Genomic DNA, 6,250 nt, shown 5'->3' with positions numbered 1-6,250 from the left:
GCATCCCAAGCGGATCGTGTTAGCTTATTATGTAGGGAATTGGTTGAGTCAAGATGCATGCTTGTGTGTGTGTGCCCTTGTTCACTGACAGAAGTTTCCTGATGATCTTTTGAGTTTGTGAACACACGTAATTGGCGGTTATTGGTACATATATGTTGGGAGTTGTTCAGTTGCTTGATTATACTCAATGTATGGCTGCTTGCCTTCCGCAAACCTCTCGTCACCTCTTTTTTAAAGTGAAATGCTAATTTTCAATTTATTGTTTTTGGATACATCTCATTGTATTGTCTTCTTGTCATTCATGATGCCCATGGTGCCCTTAGCATGGAGGTCCTTTGAGTTAGGGGACATGATGCTTGTGGTGCCTTTATCATTGAGGTCCTCTGAGCGAGTAAGGGGGACATTGTAAGTGCAATGTAACATCTCTAGGGTGTATGATGAGATTGTTGTCTTTCTTGCGAGTAAGGGGGACATTGCAAGTGCAATGTAACATCTCTAGGGTGTATGATGAGATTGTTGTCTTTCTTGTGAAGAGATGCTTTGCGTTCTCAAGTGTCATTTCATCCTTGTTTATATCAATTGGAAATTGCATCTTGTTAAGTAATTCTCTTTGGAATTTGTATGTTTCTTGTGTGTTTGATTTTTTAGTTGGTTGGTTGTGCTTGCAATGCTACTCGTTAGCTTCCTACTTTCTTGCCTTTTTGTGATATTTTCTAAACATTTGTTGACTTCTATGTTTACTTCTTGGGGGTTTTAAAGTTCGTCAACATACATCCGTGGCAATTGGCTTGTGAAATTCAAATACTTCTTTTGGTCCAATATCCTTGCTTTTAGCATATCAAATAGTCTCAGTCGTATTGTTGAAGTGATATGGTATTGATACAAATTGTGTTGTAGCACATGCATATAACTGCACTTATCATGCAATACTTGCTATTGTCTATTGTTGGCATAATTGATCTGGGTTGCTATTGGTATGTTGTTGCATGTAACTCTTTAAAAAAGAAAAATGATATAAGATGGCAGCTTCTCTTATCAAGCATATTCTTTTATGATCGCAAAGACATTTGCAGTAAAAATGGTAACATTGTGTAGTCAATTAATGATGGACAAGATAATAATGATGGTAACATTGTGTAGTCAATTAATGATGATGGATAAGATAATAATGAAGTCTTTGTGTTGATCACAATAAAGTAATGAAGCTAATATATTCTAGTGTATCTACTTAGTACAGGGAAGGAGATAGTTCTATTTAGAGGTCTTCTTCTAGTGGGGTGGTTGTATGGATGATTGCTAGGATATGCGAGTTAAGTCGGATGTTTGAACGTGAGATGGATGCCTTGGTGAGTTATTGAATATTCATGTGTGGACCCCACAATAGCAAAATGGTCATGTCATATGCCATGATGGTAATCTTGCTTGTGGAGGATAAATTCTCATAGCTTGTTGGTATGCTTGTTGCTAATGTTTGTAGCATGTATGTGGGGAGATGGTTTGCTCAATGTCATCCTAGTTTAAGCAAGACGTAACATGGGTGCATGAATAGATCCTTTGCTTTTAAGGATCTCGTAGCAGATGAGGTGGTGTGTTTGGTGCAACTAATTTCTCCCTTTTGTTTTGCTTTCTTGCCCATTGCTTGTTCAAGTGATGAGTGGATTTGTAAAGCACAGACCTCCATTTAAGTACACACAAGAAATAACATCTGCTAGCTTGCCAACACTAATAGATATGACACTGATGCTAAAACATGGGTTTATGGAGCTAGTTTGAGGACAATACGCTTTGAAAATGCTCAAGCCTAAGAATTATGATGTTGTGCATGCATGTTTCTTGATGTGTGAATGGCACGTGCTTCATATTGTATGAACATTGGATTGATTTGTAGCATCAAGCCACAACACAAAAGTGAAAGCTCCATGAGATTAGTGTTCATTGTGTGAGTGTCCTAAGCATTCTTTGTAAGAAAGAGCACCTACATTGGACAAATTTGAATATTATGGAGATGTTATTAGCACTAGATTTTCTAGCTTTCAAATAGCTTGCCAATGTTAAACCAAGACCTACCATATGGTGATTAACATTATTTTAGGGTATTGTAAATTCTTCTTTGACTTCTCTCGTAATTAAGCTTTTCTACTTTATTGGTCTCATCTTAACCTATAAATGCGTGACTACTTAATGTTTCAAAGTGTAAGGTGTCTGCGCATCGGCTGTCCAGGCATGCTTTTAGCGGTCTATCGAGAAATGAATCTAAGCGTCACTGCCTGGCACTCCTATGGAATGTTCCGAGTTTTTTCGCCTAGGGTTTCCCGAATCCGCCTCACAATGGAATGTTCACGGCCTAATCCACTAGGATCGACTTGAAATTTGGGCTCCTAGTGGCCAAGGTCTCCTAACAACATTCTAGTGTCGGATCCTAGACATCCTACTTTATGTTGGGGGTAAAGGTGCCTCCGCCTAGCTGCCCGTGTATTACTACACTGACAGTCACCATCACTGCACACTACAGGTGGTAGGCGCTCGTCATCGTTACTTTATTCTTTATTCTTTTAGTGACAATTTGAATAAAGAAAGGCCCCGGTCACACATTGTGACTGTTGGAGTTTCCATTTCTCGTCTCTCTCTTTTTTGCTCTTGCTCTCCCCCATAGCTTTCACGTGCAAGCTTTGATCCTTCTCACCTTTCAATTGGTATCAGAGCTTAGCTTCCCGACTCTTGAGCTTGGCTCATGGCATTCTTAGCTTCCCATCGACTCCCCACTCGCATTGGGTCTCCTTCGCGGCAGCCATAGCTCATTCTCTTGAGCTCCGTCACTCCTCGACTTCCCGAGCTTCTTCCCGGCCTATTGAGACACCATCAAGGCATTGCTTTATTATTTCAGAGATTTATTTCAGTCCATAGGTCTAGGTAAATAGGGCAGTCACCATTGAAGCTTTCAATCTTCATATCTCTTTGCCACTGGTTGTGGGTTGCTAGAGGCTTGTTCCAAGGCCTCTTTGGCTCATGTTTGAGCTCTCCAACCTCTCCAGGCCTGCCACGTGGACTAGCAAGAGCAACAACATCATCACGAAAATCTGCGCCTGATTCTGGACATATCTCATTCAGTCACTTTAGCTCCAGCTCCAGCTTGGCATTAAGCACTTGTTCAGGCTCCATTTCAGGCTTTTTGCACATGTACTGATACTTGGCATTGATCCTTGGAGATTAGGCATTGGTTTGGTGGCTGAAAACAATGTTTCAGGACTGTTATAAATAGTCTACATACATTTGATGCTAGTGCTACATTCATAGTTTATGCCTATGCTTGTTTGGGCATGACTACATAACCTGTTTGATGCCTATTGCATCCCGATTGATTGGGAGATTGAAGCTACATATCATGCTATGATTTTGGCCTGATTGTGGGGCTGGAAGTACATAGTTCATAACAGTAAATGCATGCTGAATACTCTTGGATTGAAGCTATCTTTCATGCTTTGACATATGCCTATTGGTTCCAGATGTATATCTTGGGCTATGATGTATTGATCATCGAGGGACGACTTCGAGCTTGTCATTGGATCCGGATGCATTTGGAAGCTTGAGCTTATTTCAGCCCGCACTTATTGACATCGGTCTATGCTTGACAGTGGTCAGTGCTTTGACAGTTATATGCTCTTTTGGTACATGCTTACCCGATGCCTACATCTTGATGCATTTGTCTTGGCATAGTGTACCATGTACTTGTTGAGCTTTAGTGCTCTCTAAAGACTTGGCTTGGATTCTTATTTGCTATTTCGGAATTTTGTATTGGATGTCATTTTGGTTGTCAGAGATCTTTATTGGGATGTATGTCTTGCTCATGGATGCTACCTACAGTTGCTTTGTAGCCATCATGCTCTTGGGATGCTATTGAGACATTGTCTTGGTTACCTGTCTTTGGTACTTTGACTTGGTTTGATTGAGTTGTTGAGCTCGTTTATCCGCCTTTTGTGCTAGTGGGAGCATCTTGTATGCTTGACCGACATTGAGTAGGAGGTTTATGCTATTTGAGCATTTTACAGATACTTGAGACTTTGGGATCTCTTACACTTAAATGTTGCATGGTTCATGCACTGATATCTTGGAGTTGCTTTTGACTTGAGCTTCGGCATACACCTACTGGTGTTAGGTCTTGCCAGTGTTATGTATACTTTGCCCTACTGTCTAGGGGGTATGCCTACTCACTGACGGATGCTTTGGTGACATGTTTGGGTGTTTGCTCAGGTTCTTGATGACTGTTTGGTGCTGATTTATGCTCGTTTATTATGGCTGGTCATGTCTTGGCTGTCATTTATTGATGGTGTAGTGATTTGGTCAGTGATTGACTCTCACAGTACCCTGCTGTCATTTATTACAAGCATATAACTCCGGACTGACATGGAATTTTCATGCTGAAATATTCTAAAATGATGTACTTTCACTAGTACTTGGTGGGCAGTAGCTTTGGTTACACTTTTCTCGCCATTTTTTCTCGATTTTGGTGATTTTTTGGTCATTTTCGATAGTAAACAGCAAGCAGTTTTGAACTGTCTACAGTCTTCCAACCTGCATTATGGGAGTTCGTCCACTGATCATGCTATTTTCAACATCACTAAGCTTGATGGTATGAATTACTCTTATTGGAAGAGCCAGATTTGGCAGGTGTTGGTGCAAAAATCGCAGATCAAACCATTGAGGTTGAGCGGGCATCCGCCTGCAACTATGCCAGATGAGGAATGGCTTGAGCTTGATGAGTTATGCAAGTCCACTATTGTATTATCTCTCACAGAATAGGTTCATTACAATGTATTCAAGGAAGAACAAAGTGCATGGCAGTTGTGGGATAAAATCAAGAATCTCTATGACAAGAAAAGTCCAGCGAGTCAGATGTATTGGTTGAAGCAACTTATGGATCTGCGCATGAAGGAGAAAGTAACTCTATCTGATCACTTGAGCTAGTTCCATGCTATACTCAAGAACTTGACTCCGCATGACATCACTTTTGTAGAGGATGTCACTCCTCTTTTCTTGCTTGGTACTCTTAATGAGTCATGGGATGTATTCCGCACTGCATTATTTGCCTCTATTGCTACCTTGAAATGATCTGATGTTGAAAGTGCTCTTTTGCAGGAAGAGGTTAACCGTCATAATTTGGATACCTCTTGTGTGTCGCATGCTATGATAGTTAGAGGCAGGAATGATGGATATGGAAGCATGGCAGTGGCAGTGGCCATGGATGGGATTCTCAAAAATCTCGGTTCAAGTTTCCTGGGAAGTCACGTAGCAAATCCCGTGGTAGAAATGCAGATGTTACTTGTCACCATTGTGGAAAAAAGGGCCATATTAGGCCACAATGCCATGAACTGTGCAATGAAAGGCGCAAAGATAAGGGGAAAGACAAAGTGCAGGATAAGTCTTCTGATCGCAGCATAGTGCCTACAAAGTCCAGTGTTAAAATTAAAGAGATCAATGTTATGCAGCCTGAGGATGTTGATGATGATTATATCCTTGCAGCTTCTTCTAGTGCTTCGCAAATGATAGAGATACACTCTATGTATGCACAGTGTTGGCTCTTGGACTCAAGTGCGTCCTTTCATGTGTGTAGTGGGAGCTCACACTCAACCACCAAGATCCACGGACCGCTTATTGCTTCAAGTGTTTCAAGCGAGCTCTAATGGCTATCTCTCACCTAGCCGACGCGCCGTCGATCCTATGAGTGTAGTGAGCTTACCTTCATGCTGATCGAGTTGCCTCCTCTCCCGCACACTTCGGTAGCTCCATGATCCAAGTGCAAGCTTTAAGCAAGCTCGATCCTCCCGCTCCAAGCTCCAAGCTCCATTGCCGCGAGCGAGATAAGATAAGAGAAGAGAAGAGAAGAAGAGAGGAGAAGATGGAGAGCTTCTCCACCCCACGGTCCCTCACCCTCACACACTCACTCCCTCACACTCTCACACTCCCTCTCTCAAGCACAAGCTCAAGCAAGCAAGTAAGAAGAAGAAGAAGAAGAAGAAGAAGAAGAAGAAGAAGAGAGCTACTTTTGGCTACACACAAGAATGAGCTTCTCATTCACTTTTCAACTTTATATACAAAACCCTAAATCCCTTTTGGGCGGGCATCCCCTTTTCCCCTTTTTTACATGGCCGGCCGTAGCCTAGGCCCTTTTTCCCATTGTCCTTCTATCTTCCTAGCTTCCTTTCCACCGCCCATCTACATTTACAAATTGCACGGGTGAGAGCCCGGCGCTCCT

The sequence above is a fragment of the Lygodium microphyllum genome, chromosome 13 (genome assembly GCF_053477565.2).
Source record: "Lygodium microphyllum isolate KBCC chromosome 13, Lygodium_microphyllum_v1.1.10, whole genome shotgun sequence".
Lineage (NCBI taxonomy): Eukaryota > Viridiplantae > Streptophyta > Polypodiopsida > Schizaeales > Lygodiaceae > Lygodium > Lygodium microphyllum.
Note: the sequence above shows the minus strand (reverse complement) of the source record.